Below are 15,147 nucleotides of genomic sequence, written 5' to 3' on the forward strand. Positions count from 1 at the left end.
GAGGTGGCCAGAGGACTTTGCCATTCCGCTCAGCTACTATGAATGTTCTGGAGATAAAATTGTGGCCTGTTTAATGTCCCATGTTATTGATAATGCCCCTCATCATCCTGGGGACATTGCAGAGGTAATGAACAACATGTACAACCATGACTCCAGCAGCAAACAGATCCTGAGAATCAACAGTCCCTGTCCATGGGAGACTGCGACAGGCACTGAGTGAGATGTGCACACTCTCATCTTGCTGGCTGCTCAGCTGCCGACATGGACAGGCACCTCGCATCCCCATTTGGAGAACAGCAGCAGTGAAGTTTAGGATTAAATTCATCCTGGGCATGGCCCAAGGGACAGGGTACTCGTAGTTCCCAATTTATGATGCTTTTTGACTCACAATTTTTTTCACCTGTTAAAAAGGACACACATTCACCAGAAAGTACACTGTGAATTTTGGTCCTTTCCCAGGCTCGCGAGATGTAGTCCTTACTCTCATGATGCAGGATAGTAGCACAGAGTGCAAACCCCAGGCAGCCACAGGATCCCAAAGGGAAACCACTGGCATGCCACGGCGCACCGAGTTGCTAGACTGTGATGTTCAGGGGGTTGGGTGTATTAAGTGCATTCACAGAATTTCCAACCTATGATGGATTTCTTAGGCCACAACTCGATGTGAGCATCTGTGTCCTACTGAGGTCTGTTCACATCTCCTTGATGTTGTGTTTGTGTGGAAGTGCAGGGCCAGAGCCAGGCTTTTCAATCGTCCAGACTCCTAGGCCAGGCCACTGCTGGCTCCCACGATCCACCTGCATTCTCCAGAAACCACATCTAAATGGCAGTTCAACTTGGACATATAGCAGGAATGTCATAGGGACCAGCCCAACAAAGTCACATTTCATGTTGCAAAGCCCCTGCACTGTGACCTAAAGTCCTTTTAAGTTTCCCCCAGAAAGCCCTGTTTGAAGAGGACATACATGCTGAGAGTTTCTCAACTTTGCAGATGTACCCAGGGTTTTACATTACGAGTATGAGGTCTCAAGGCCTGCGTGTGACTCAGCTACCAGTGCTCTTGGCTCCACCCCTGCCCCCAAGTTAAGCTGCAATAACCGCAGCTGGAATGTGTGTGCATGTGCTCTGTAGGCCTGGACAGCTGAGGAGAGAGAGGGGCCAAGAGAGAAATTACGAGGTGTAAAATGCAGCAGGAAGAAAAACACACTGAGATGACAAAAGCAGGTGCCAAGGGGCCTTTGTTCATGGCTCCCGCAGCTGCACGGTTTCTCAGCAAGCACATGCGTTCAGCTATGGCACTCTGTGGATGGATTTCAAGATCTGGTTTTTCAGAGATCAAAATCTTCAAGGACTAACCATAGTATAAAATCCCTATCCCTTTATTGCAACTTTCCAACTGACTGTCCGAGGATTCTCGATTCTCTAGCCTCTGCTTTTGGTTAGCAGGACTTCAGGAAGCTGCAAGCTTTCAAGACGGTCCCAAGTATCTCTCAAATGCCCTGCTGATTCAGAAATTCCAAGCAACCAAACAGGCAACAGTTCTGAAGATGACAGCCACCACACAACCCCATTGCACAATAAGCTTTGCCAGTGCATCCCGCAGATAAACACTGGGCTGTGACAGCTGGGCTGTGACAGCACTACGAGGGACTGCTACCAGGGCTCCATGCACCTGTCCTGCGGATCCCACAGATGCTCCAAATTCCCCCTCCACTGTTGTGGGAGGCCTCTCGTGCACCTGTGTTCCCTGGCCTGGTCTTGTCTGTGCTTTAGCCTTCACAGCCTCTCCTTCCTCACCAGTTCTGGCTCACTGTGTAATGACGGAGGCCCACAGAAGGTATCACCATGGCTACCGAGGTCCTCATTGGCACTTTTCTCCACCCAGACTGCGACCCCCTGAGTGCACGTTCAGGGCTGTGTCTCAGCACCAGCATCCATGTGCGTTCTTCACACCTTGTGTTCCCCAGATCCTGAACTGATTCATTTTTTAAAGATTTATTTATTTATTTGAAAGTCAGAGTTACACAGAGAGAGAAGAAGGAGAGAGAGGTCTTCCATCCACTGGTTCACTCCCCAGTTGGCTGCAATGGCTGGAACTGTGCTGATCTGAAGTCAGGAGCCAGGAGGTTCTTCAGGGTCTCCCCTGCAGGTGCAGGGGCCCAAGGACTTGGGCCATCTTCTACTGCTTTTCCAGGCCTTAGCAGAGAGCTGGACTGGAAGTGGAGCAGCTGGGACTTGAACCAGCGCCCATATGGGATGCCGGCACTCAGGCAGTGGCTTAACCCGCTGTGCCACAGCGCTGGCCCCAAACTGATTCATTTTTAACGTGATTTTCTATAATCTTCACCTCTGCACTCAAAGCAGGAACAAGACCTGAGGACTACCTGGGCAAGTGACAGAGGTGCCACCTCCCTTGTGGCCTTTCTGGACCCCTCTTCCTACAGGAGCATTCTATCCCAAGTAGTTTCTCAATCCCTCCAGCAGGGGCATTTTAAGGCAACGCTAAGTCCTCAGAGAAACTTCTGTGAGTCTCTTGCTATTAGAATCAAAGCAACATTGAGCTAAAACAACCTTGAAAATTTCATTTCTTGAAATTTGCATTTTTAATATATAGCCTTGTAGGTATGGATCGATAGCTTCATTTTTCAATATCGGAAGCTACCTGTATTTCCTTCCAAATCTCTGGGGGACAGATGAAGGAAAGGCTCTGAATCCCTGGCTAGCATTGGGCCTGATACTTGGTATGATGCATCAATCACATCTTCCATGTCCCACATCCAGTAGTTTTTTTCAAAGAGGCCTCCACTACACAATAATTATGTACTCAGGGCTTGCAGATTCATGAACCACCCAACATGCCTGCATTTCAGGGTCCCTGAGTTTACTGTCCCAGTCATCTGTACCTACTGTGCTTCACAATCCAGTCTCTATGCTTTGCAAGCCTAGCTTTCCACCAACTGTCATGTCCCTCACTACCCAGATGCAGAGTGGTGCAGGGGACCTCTGGACTCTGGCTGCAACACATCTCACCTGTGTGGCCTTGCACTGACCGTGAGCCTGGCCCCTTCACCTGTTTCCACAGGAGGGAGAAAATGTTAACTTCCTGCACCATGGGTTTGTAAGAATTACAGGAAAGAAAATGTACAGAGAATAGAATGTCAGGCACTCACCAAATATTTCCTAAGATTGTTACTATTCTGGATAAGGCACAGCATTGCCAGAAACTAAAGAACAGCCTTGTGACCCAAACTCTGAAGGCCCCTCTGTAGTGCAGAGTTGGAAGAACCTGATCCTTTTCCCTAAGTTGCAAACTGACTCCTGGTACATCTCAATAGAAACGCCATCAAATGTCCACACCCTTCGGAGCACCAAGACCAGGGGACCAGCGGGTAGACGGCCTGGAAGAACAGAATCTCCACTGTTCTATTTTTTTTTTTTTTTTTTTTGACAGGCAGAGGACAGTGAGAGAGAGAGACAGAGAGAAAGGTCTTCCTTTTGCCGTTGGTTTACCCTCCAATGACCGCCGCAGCCGGTGCGCTGTGGCCGGCGCACCGCGCTGATCCGAAGGCAGGAGCCAGGTGCTTCTCCTGGTCTCCCATGGGGTGCAGGGCCCATGCACTTGAGCCATCCTCCACTGCACTCCCTGGCCACAGTAGAGAGCTGGCCTGGAAGAGGGACAACCGCGTCAGAATCTGGCGCCCTGACTGGGACTAGAACCCGGTGTGCTGGCGCTGCTAGGTGGAGGATTAGCCTGTTGAGCCTCTGCGCCAGCCATCCACTGTTCTATTTTACCACTTACTAATGTATCTATCTAGAAAATCCTCCATAACGATCGTTCAACGAACATGAATGGATGTGTGGACTCATTTACGAAGCTTGAACTCACACCAGGTGAAAAGTCTCATGAGAATAACAACTTGGGCTGATGTCAAAAGAATTTGCAAAGGAACCTGCACGGGGAGAGGAGCCCAGGCCATGAGGCCTCCGGTCCCTAAGAGCTGTGCTTGCCAGGGCCTCCCAGGGGTCCCCCAGGTGCTCTGTGTTCCAGATGCCTGGTGCACGATGGCTGTTACACTGAAAGGGAAGAGAGGCCATGGCACCCAAGGGACTGCTCTGTGCCTCCAAATTCTGCAGAGCTTTAAGGATAGCCCCTTCTTTTTTTTTTTTATTTTTTATTTTTTTTTTTTTTTGACAGGCAGAATGGACAGTGAGAGAGAGAGACAGAGAGAAAGGCCTTCCTTTTGCCGTTGGTTCACCCTCCAATGGCCGCCGCGGTCGGCGCGCTGCGGCCGGCGCACCGCGCTGATCCGATGGCAGGAGCCAGGAGCCAGGTGCTTTTCCTGGTCTCCCATGGGGTGCAGGGCCCAAGCACCTGGGCCATCCTCCACTGCACTCCCGGGCCTCAGCAGAGAGCTGGCCTGGAAGAGGGGCAACCGGGACAGAATCCGGTGCCCCGACCGGGACTAGAACCCGGTGTGCCGGCGCCGCTAGGCGGAGGATTAGCCTAGTGAGCCGCGGCGCCGGCCTAGGATAGCCCCTTCTTGAGACCCTGCCTCGTCTTACTCCTTTCTGGTCACTGGAGCAGTGTGACTTAACTCCTCACTTTCCTTAAGACACATGCTCTTCTGGAGGGTTCTCAGAGCCTCTTTAGAGAGAGAGAGAGAGAGAGAGAGAGAATATATATATATATCATATATAGATATCTATATTATATATAGATATATATATGAAATCTATATAAAGATGTGTTAATTTATTTGAAAGAGTTACAGGGAGGTGGGAGGAGTTACAGGGAGGTGGGAGGAGTGGGAGAGAGGCAGGGAGGTGGAGAAAAAAAGAGAGAAAGAGAGAGAGAGAGAGAGAAAGAGAAATATCATCCATCTGCTGGTTCACTTCCTAGATGGCATCAATGGCCAGGGCTGGGCCAGGCCAAAACTAGGAGCCAAGAGCTTTTTCCAGGTCTCCCATATGGGTGGCAGAGGCACAAACACTTAGGCCACCTCCCATTGCTTTTCACAGGCCACGAGCAGGGAACTGAAAAGTGGAGTGGGGTGGTTGGGACATGAACCAGCGCCTATATGGGATGATGTCACAGGCAGCAGCTCTACCTGCTATGCCACAAAGCCGGCCCCAGGTCAATTATAGACAGCTGGAAGCATCCTAAGTCTGGAACGAGCACAGCCTCTGCCCTGGGATGGTCCTGTCAGTGCCCAGGGCCACAGAGCCACTGTTTCAGCCAGCGGAGCCCTACCTGAATGCCCCTTTTCCTTCTGCTTCCCTCTGTTCCCGTTGCCTCACTCTGCAACACAGCTCAAGTCAAAGACAGGTAGAGAGCAGTCACCCTTGAGGGACAGGGTCTCACCACTGTCCCCAGATGACCCTTAAGCAGAAGGAGTTAGTGAATTCCTTCCAAGCTGCTGTTCACGTGTCCACTATGGACACGTGCCGTCGCATGGAATGTGGGATGCTGTTCTAGTGGGAACTCAGATCTGCCGTATAATCTTCAGTGTGTTGTTATCTACGTTGATGGCACGTAGCATCTGAACTTACTGTCTCCTCGGAGGGGACACTGTAATTTTACCTCAAATCTATTCTAGGCAAAACCGAAGTGACAGTCTGCTCCCAAAGTGCATGGATGGGATGGCTGCAGCTTTATGGCATGAGCTGAAAACCATCTTGAGTTCCCCCTCGCAAGGGATGATCCTGCTTCTCCTGTTTTCCTCCCCGACTCTGGTGTTGGTCTGGACGTGGGTCATGCTAAAGCAACATCTGCACGGGAAATCTCTTTGCCTGGATGCCCTGGCTGAGCACTAGCTGTAGGCACCATGCACCACGCACAAAGCCCTGTTGTGCCTGGGTACTGAGTGGCTCCTGACCTGACGACGACTTCTGAGATTGGAATACGCCCCACTGAATGGTGATGGCAGGAACTCATCACAATCAATCATCATCCTGAAGTGAACACAAAGAAAAACAAATCCAAGACATGGAAGAGACCATCGATAGACCTCACACAGGGGTGGCAGAGTTCCAGGAAAGGAACGAGAAGCAAGACATACAATTTCCCCCCAAATAATGAGACAATGCTTCACATCCAAGAAACTCAAAGAACCTTGAACAAGATGCTAAAAGGAGAACTGAGAGCAGTTCAATCTAATAAAGTTTAGCTGAGCCAAGAAAAATGTTCACGACAGGGCAACATTCTAGAGCCAAGACGGTTCAGAAATGCACCTGATGGTTCTAACTACAGCAAGAGAAAAGGAAGCGACACAAACAGCGTTGAGTGTCTATAGAGGGTACTTGCCTTAAACGGCCTGGCTGAAGCTCAACTGCTGTAATTGGTTGAGAATCAATTATTGGGTTATAAGGCTGGACTGAGGTGAGGTTGCAGTCTGTTTAAACATACAGCTAGGTTACAGTTCACCATGTAAGAGGGCATCTTTGGGCCACTCCATCACCCAGGGAAGAGGCCAGTGAAGCCCATTTCACCTTAGCAAAGACGAAAACATACACTTGCACCCACATCTATACCCAGACCCAGACCCAGACCCAGACCCAGACCCACCAGCCAGGCCATAGTAAACCAAAGGTGAAGAAAATATCTTGAAGACAGCTAGCAAAGAGAGACAAGACGATACAAAGCATACAATCAAGATCACAGCAGACTTACTGAAAACCATGGAAGGCAGGCAAGAGAGTGTTATATTTTTAAAAAATCACTAAGATTTTATTGTTTAGTGCAGCGTTAAGGATACACAGAAGAGAGGGTACAGAGTTCCATAATCCCAATCCACATCCCTTCCTGACGCAGCTTTTCCTAGCATGAACATCTTGCATCAGTGCAGTTGGTACAGCATGTTAAAGACACCACTTGGAGCTCCCACGTCCCATATCAGAGTCCCCAGTTTGATCTTGCTTCCACTTCCATTCCAACTTTCTGCTAATGTGTCTGGGAGACAGTGGACTATTGTCCTAGTATTGGGATCCTGCTACCCATGTGGGAGTCCCAGATGGAACTCTTATCCCCTGGCTTTGGCCTGCCTGGTCCAGCTCCAGCTGTCCCAGGCATTTGTGGAGTGAACCAGTGGACAGGTGTTTGTCTCCCCCTCTCTTTGTCACTCTGCCTTCCAAGTTAATAAATGATCTTAAAAAATTTTTAAAAGTAAATCCAAATGTATCAACAAGCTCAAATTAGCTTACTCAAATTAGTAGGCAGGTATTATAAAAACACACAGGGACAGGCATTGCGGCATAGCAGGTTGAGCCACTCTGCTTCCAATCCAGCGTCCTGCTAACGCCCGCTAAGGGGCAGCAGAGGACCGCCCTGCCTGCCGCCCACGTGGAAGGCCTGAAATGCAGTTCTGAGCTTCTGGGCTCAGCCTGCCTGTTGTGAGCGCGCGCAGAACCAACCAATCAGCAGATAAAGAGCGATACCTCTTCTCTTTCCCACTGCCTTTCAAGTAAATGAAAATGAACATTTACAAAAATAAAAACAAACAGCCAGCTATAACTTGTCAACAAGAAGTCCGTTACAAAGAATCACATAGCCGTGAGCTGAACCAAGCCTGCTGCTTGTCTTACAAAGGTGACAGCAAACAGTTTTATAATGTTTGAAAAATAAACGTGTATTTAATGACCTAGAAATCCTAAAATTAACAAGGATACTTCAGGAAGTCCATGAACAATGCACACTATCTCTCAACTCATTTTTTTCTATAAACTTTCTGGAGTACTCTCTTATCAGCTTATTTATGAAAACATTTTCCAAACCCTTCCCCAATATATATATATATATATATATATAGACACAGTGAATTAAAGATAAAAAATAAAGATACACTGTTTAAGCACTACCCAAAAGACTGCTGGAGTGGCTTTATTAAGAGTATGTAGGCAGCCCATAGACGAGTCAAGGTCAGTCTTGGCTTGTAGAATTCCTGGGATGAGAAAGTCATGTACTCCCATGTTGAAGCAGGATGATTAAACAAGAGCACTCTGTTAAAACTATGTTATGACTGTGTTTCAGAAAGCCTGATAAGTTGCTTGTGTATGGTGTTATCCTCTGTGTTGCCTTGAGCTATAGCTGGTTATGTATGAATATTGCTGAGACGCTGGAATAAACAAGCCTTGATCAGCCTTGTTGTCTTGGCTCCATTCTCCACTCCCTTGTCACTCTTTTCATCCCCATGCCCCCCTTTAGGTTCTGTTCGACTGGTGTGGCTGGCCCGCACAAGAGTAGGCTTCAGAGCAAAGAATATTACCTTGGATAAAAGGGACAATAAATAGGTCAAATCATGACACATATGAATAGGCAATGATAAATGTGTCAATTCCTGATAAAAACGCACATATCTTAAACACATGCACATCTTAAAACAAAGCTTCAAAAACACAATGCCAAACCTGACTGAATTAAAAGGAAACACAGAATCATGATTTTACTTGTAGACTTCAACACTGCTCTCTCCGTTACTGAAAGATGAAGCAGAAACACAACTGGTAGAGACGCAGATTTGAAAAGTGAAGTCAAACGCTGGACCAGAGCAGCACACACTCAACACAGCCCTCACCAAGACAGGACACACATACTCTCACTGGCTGTGAGCAAACCTCAACAGAGAAGCCACACGCAGTCTGCACACTAACCTACATGAAATTACACTGGAAATCAACAGCAGATACAGGGAAAAATATCAAGAATCAGAAATTGACATACTTCTCGAATAACCCTGGGGGAAAAAAAAGAATCCCAAATTTGATGACTCAATTATTTTTAGAGGGAAATTTATAGTAATAAATGGTTTTTGTATACAAACGTCCTTTATTTCATACATACAGTTTTAAGAACATGACTTCCCATACTACCTCTCCTTCCCCTTTATTCCCTCCCTCCTCCATTTTTAATTTTTGCAATTACAAACTTTTGACTTATTTTATAATCACAAGCTTAACCTTCCAGCAAATAGAGAATTCAACAAGTAGTAAGGAGAAAACCCACTGTTCCTCAAGAGTATAGACAAAGGCTTAAACAATAATCAAATCTCAAAATGTCAATTTCACTCATGTACATTACTTTCTTTATGCTCTCTATATTAGTTACCACCAATCAGAGAAAACATAGGATATTTGTCTTTTGGGGACTGGCTTACTTCACACAATGTGACAGACTCCAATGGTAATATTAGCAACCAACAGGGATCAGGGGTGTGGCTTAAGACACTGCCTGTGGCACTGGCATCTGTTATGGGCGCCAGTTCAAGTCCTGGCTGCTCCTCTTCCGATCCAGCTCTCTGCTAAGGCCTGGGAAAGCAGTGGAAGATGGCCCAAGTCCCATGTGGGAAACCCAGAGGAAGTCCTGACTCCTGGCTTCGGATTGGCACAGCTCTGGCCAATGTGGCCAACTGGGGAGTGAACCAGTGGATGGAAGACCTCTCTCGCACTCCCTCTCTCTCTCTGTAACTCTGCTGCTCAAATAAACTAATTAAAAAGTCTCAACTCAATAAACATCCACTTTAAGAAATTAAAAAAGAATTAAACCTAAGTCACAACTAAGAAAATAAATAGTAAAGAGTATAAATAAAACTGACAATAGAAAAACAGACAAAAATCAATAACAAATAGTTCTTCACAAAAATACAATTTATTAGGCTCAAGGCAATCCTGAGACACAGGAGAGAGAAGGCAGAAGAGAAAGAGAATCAAGTGGCCAATATCAGAGATGACAGAACATCCTTACAGCTCTCTCTTACATTAAAGGGTGTGAATGGAAGGGGAGAGGGAGTGGGAATGGGGAGGGTGGTGGGTGGGAGGGACGGTATGGGGGGGGAAAGCCATTGTAACCCATGAGTCGTACTTTGGAAATTTATATTCATTAAATAAAAGATAAAAAAAATAAAATAAAATTACATATAATGGAAAAAAAAAAGAAGATTAATTCAGGCAACAAGTCAATGAGTGTGATACCTTGCATCAGTGGTTCTCCTAACAGGGGACACCTGGCAAAACACCTGGAGATGCAAGTCCTGTCGTTCATACCTTCCCACTACAAGGAATGACCCTGCTTGCAAGTTTGGTTAAGAACCTGTGATTTAGATGAAATTCCTTGAAAGATCCCAACTTCCAAAAGTCTTTTTTTTGGGGGGGGGGGCTGTTTTTTAAGTTTACTTGAAAAGTACAGAGATAACAGGGATGGCTCCTATCTGCTGGTTCACTCCCTCTTTGCCTTAGTTGAAGCCAAGATCAGGGAACTCAACCCAGGTCCTCCTCCGTGGGTACCTGAGCCATCACCTGCTGCCTCCTAGGGTGTGCATCAGCAAGAAGCAGGAATCAGAGCAGAGACAGGGCTTGAATGCAGGTCCTGCAACATGGGGTGAGGGGCCTTCAGTGCTCCACCCAAGGCCTACCCAGAAGCTTTCTTAAGAAATAAGTAACTCGCCGGCACCGCGGCTCACTAGGCTAATCCTCTGCCTAGCGGTGCTGGCACACCGGGTTCTAGTCCCGGTCGGGGCGCCGGATTCTGTCCCGGTTGCCCCTCTTCCAGGCCAGCTCTCTGCTGTGGCCAGGGAGTGCGGTGGAGGATGGCCCAGGTGCTTGGGCCCTGCACCTCATGGGAGACCAGGAAAAAGCACCTGGGTCCTGGCTCCTGCTATCAGATCAGCGCGGTGCGCATGCCGCAGCGCGCCGGCCGCGGCGGCCATTGGAGGGTGAACCAACGGCAAAGGAAGACCTTTCTCTCTGTCTCTCTCTCTCACTGTCCACTCTGCCTGTCAAAAAAAAAAAAAAAAAAAAAAGAAAGAAATAAGTAACTCAAACAATCCCTACCTATAAGACATGAACTATCATAGTTCAAAACGTTCCATAAACGAGAACTCCAAACTCCCACAGCCTCACAGGCAAATTGTAACAAATAGGAAAGAGTAATATATCACAGGGCCAGCACTGTGATAGAGTGGGTAAAGCTGCTGCGTGCAGTGCTGGGATCCCTTATGGGTGCCAGTTTGGGCCCCAGCTGCTCCACTTCCGATCCAGCTCTCTGCTATGGCCTGGGAAAGCAGTGGAAGATGGCCCATGTCCTTGGGACCCTGCATCCATGTGGAAGCCCTGGAAGAAGCTCCTGGCTCCTGGCTTTGGACCAGAGCAGCTCCGGCCTCGAGGGCAACTGAGGAGTGAACCAGCAAATGGAAGACCTCTCTCTATTTCTCTCTCTCTCTCTCTCTGCCTCTCCTCTCTCTGTTTAACTTTCTCAAATAATGGAAAAAAATCATTAAAAAAATGTATCACAGAGATTCTTCCAGAATGTAAAACAGAGGGACTATCTCCCAAGCCATTTTATTTTTTTTTTTTTTAGAGATTTATTTATTTGAAAGGCAGAGTCAGAGACAGACAGAAAGGTCTTCCATCCACTGGTTCACTCCTCAGATGGCCACAACAAAGCCAGGAGCTTGATACAGGTCTCTCACGTGGGTGCAGGGGCCCAAGACTTGGGCCATTTTCTACTGCTTTCCCAGGCCACAGCAGAGAGCTGGGTCGGAAGTAGAGCAGCTGGTCTCAAACTAGCGCCCATAAGGGATGCCGGCACCGCAGGCGGTGGCTTTACCCGCTACACCACAACGCCAGCCCCCAAGCCATTTTATTAAGTTGCTACCATGTTACCCAAAGCAGACATGACAAGAAATCCAGTGACTATATCCCTTATGATCACAGACACAAAAATCTTGAATAGTGATTCAAATCCATCGATCTATTAAGAAGATCATAAATAAAGACCCACTGGGATTAATCCCAGAAATTCAAGGTTTATTTAATAATGGGGAAATCATCAACATAACTCAATCAAAAAACTGAAAAGCAGTAACATGATCACTAAGATGACAGTTATTTTAAATAAATTTAAACCTAATTTCTCCAAATATTCACTGCTTGTAACAGTACCTGAACTTTCCTATATTTGCATACCTAATTATAAAAATGTTAAAATAAAAACACTGAAGGTGGTAGTACTCTTCTTGCTATCTGACACTGTATGTATATTGTTTCATGTTAGCACAGCAATCAAGGCCATTCATTTGAATCACAGCTAACTTTTCCCACCTACCATCTTTAGCATGAATTTGAGTTTCTTTAATAAAGAGCTGGGAGCCAGTGCAGTGGTACAGTGAGGACACTCATGACACTGGCATCCCATGTTAGAGTGCTGGTTCACGTTTTGATTATCTTTCCAACCCAGCTCTCTGGGAAGGCACCAGATGATGGTCCAAGTACTTGGGTCCCAGATACCCATGTGGAAGACTCAGATGGGGTTCTAGGCTCCGGGCTTCAGCCTGGCCCAGCCCCAGACATTGCAGCCATTTGGGGAGGGAAGCAGTACATGAAGATCTCTCTCAGTGTCTCTCCATCTCTCTCCCTCTTTCAAATTAAAAAAAAAAAAAGCTAAACAAAAACAAACACACCAGGAACAGAACAGGTATTTGGCACAGTGGTTAAGTCTCTGGTTAGGACGCTCACACCCCACATCCAAATGCCGGGGTTTAAACCCTGGCTCCAGCTCCTGTGACTAGCTCTCTAATTCAGGTGCTAGGAAGTAGCAGTGATGGTTCAAGTAATTGGGTTCCTGCCACTCACATGGAGAAACCAGGACTGGGTTCTTTGTTGCAGGCATTTGGGGGAGTGAAGCAGCAGGTAAGAGCTCTCTTGTCACTCAGATTTAAAAAAATGCATATAAATAAGAATAAAACTCACCAATTTGTTTTAGGAGGGAGGACAGAGACAAAGTACTGCACCCAGCTGCTTTCTTCCCAGCAAGCATGGAAGCATTTTTCCTGGCTGATGGTTTCAAGCTCACAGTACTGCATAAAGAGGACCAACACGGAGGAGGATGGTGCCTCAGGCAGAGAACAAGTGGCAGGGGTTGCAATATGAACAGCTTCTTAATCCTACGGATAAGACAGTGGCTAACTGAAATGCCAATAGCTATTCAGACGGAAAGATAAAGGAGCAGATAAATGGTAGCTGGACAAAGAATCTGGCCAGACCACAAAAATCAGCTTCCAAACATGGCCTCAGCCATTCAGGAAACAAAGCAGCCCCTGCCCTCAGCAAAACTAGGACCAGACTTGGCCAAGTCCCAGAAAAAGCAGCAGGGAAGCACTCAGCAAGGGGGTAAATCCTCAGCGGCTGAATGAGGATCAGTTGTGGACAGATAGGCACGTGCCCCCAGCCAACCTGGTTCAGCTGGGTATCCTGGAAAACATCCACCTGTCAGAGGAAAACTCGGAGGCAAGAGCATTTAGGAAGGGAACTTACTTAAAGAAAAGACTGCAAGAAAACTGTCAGGCTTTTGAAGGATTGGCTTATAAAAGTTATATGAAAAATAAAAAATACTTTCACAATTATCTGTGTTAAACAGTAGTACCAGCATTACTATTAATAGTTAGCCTGGGGTCTGGTGCTGTGGCACAGTGGGTTAAAGCCCCAGCCTGCAGTGCTGGCATCCCATATGGTTGCCAGTTCTAGTCCTGGCTGCTCCACTTCCAATCCAGTGCTAAGCTATGGCCAGGGAAAGCAGAAGATGGCCCAAGTCCTTGGGCCCCTGCACCCATGTGGGAGACCCGGAAAACGCACACATGTGTCAGTCTTTGTCCCTACTTTACCTTGTCTGGGCTGAGAGGTTAGACCAGTGGCAGTTTTGCCCCCACTCCAACATAACCGGGCAAGCTTGGGCTATTTAATATCCTATAGTGCCCAGAAAAGCTCCCACAACAAACAACTGTGCAGCCCCAAATGTCAATCATGTCACTATTGAGAAACCATAGCAAAGACCAGCAAGCCAGAGCACCTGGGTTGAGTTTCCAGGTAGACCATTTAACAGCTGTAAACTCTGGAAACACTACCACCCTATGCTTGAACTTTCCCACCTGTAAGTTGTTGGGATAGTACCTGCACCTTACAAGGTTGTGACTATTAAGTGCCATATGACTTTGCTATGGTAATCTTTATTGGAAATACAGATTACCTCAGTTTCTTGCATTGCAATGTATGCTCCTAGCAATATCACTCGAACTTTCTCTTCTGACCTACATCTGAATTCTCTGTCATAGTTCCCCTTTTATGTGTGACAGCTTCAATGCAAGGACAAGTCCTAAACATCAACCTGACTCATCACTTTAGCTCTGAGCCATTTCTTTAGATTGAGGTATGCAGTCATGCCCAAGGTTTAACACAGCAGGCTTGACCGCTTTTCTTTGGAAGGCTCCTTGCAAGTTTAGCCCTTTTCTCAGATGTCTAAGAACTTAGATTTTAGGAGTCCCCCCACCCCTTTCCCCAAACTGCTAAAAATAGCCCAGTAAACCCAAACTGTACCAAACAAAAATCGGGTTTATGACGAATACATGCTTTCCCTTAGACTCTCAGTGCTGGCCGGGCCAAGGGTGCCCGCATGACCTGGCCCTGATACAAACCACAGGCAACAAGTCTTAAATGAGCTGCCCTGGTTGGCAACACATTGCACACATTGTCCCAACTCCATGCTGAGGGGATCAAGTGTGACTTGTCTGATGCCACTGGGAGACAGCAGCTGGAAGCCTGAGCCTGTTTTCCCCCAGACTTTGTCTCATGCACCTTTCCCTTTGATCTTGTTCTATACCCTTTTGCTGTAATGTATCTTAGCTATGTGACAATATGCTGAGTTCTGCAAGCTCTCCTAGTGAACTCCATCAGGGAGTTCTTGGGGGCTTTGAACATATAGTTCTATACAGTTTCACTCAACCTAAGTGGCTATGTTTACCAACTTAAAATAGTACATTTTATTTTTTAAAGATTTATTTACTCAAAAGTCAGTTACACAGGGGGAGGGGAAGTGGGAGGGGGCCTTTCATCCACTGGTTCACTCCCCAACTGGCTGCAATGGCCAGAGCTGCGCTGATCCGAAGCCAGGAGCCAGGAACTTCTTCCAGGTCGCCCACTTGGGTGCAGGGGCCCAAGGACTTGGGCCATTTTCTACTGCTTTCCTAGGCTATAGCAGAGAGCTGGATCAGTAGAGGAGCAGCCGGGAATAGATCCAGCACCCATATGTGATGCTGGCGCTTCAGGCCAGGGCTTTAACCTGCTGCACCACAGCACTGGCCCCAAATAATACATTTTAAACATTTG

The 15,147-nt window shown here is 47.1% G+C and overlaps 1 protein-coding gene and 1 long non-coding RNA gene across 9 annotated transcripts in view; one reads left to right on the forward strand and one right to left on the reverse strand.

The window, feature by feature from the left end:
- Positions 1-15,147, reverse strand: part of LOC149121687 (uncharacterized) — a 117,035-nt gene that overhangs the window by 62,916 nt on the left and 38,972 nt on the right. For 7 of the 8 annotated variants that reach the window (XR_016222375.1, XR_016222365.1, XR_016222367.1 and 4 more), the window contains exon 1: positions 12,739-12,879. The exons of the other annotated variant lie outside the window; for it this stretch is intronic. The gene's annotated coding sequence lies outside the window, so the exon portion shown is untranslated. Of the gene's footprint in view, positions 1-12,738; positions 12,880-15,147 lie in introns of those variants that run through there. 8 annotated transcript variants of the gene reach the window in all.
- On the forward strand, positions 12,155-13,086 carry LOC149121688 (uncharacterized). The gene is made up of 2 exons (XR_016222379.1): positions 12,155-12,678; positions 12,752-13,086. It is a non-coding gene; the product is annotated as an uncharacterized LOC149121688 (long non-coding RNA).

Source organism: Oryctolagus cuniculus, chromosome 16 (assembly GCF_051225735.1).
Source record: "Oryctolagus cuniculus isolate XC-2025 breed Fujian yellow rabbit chromosome 16, ASM5122573v1, whole genome shotgun sequence".
NCBI classification, from domain to species: Eukaryota; Metazoa; Chordata; class Mammalia; order Lagomorpha; family Leporidae; genus Oryctolagus; species Oryctolagus cuniculus.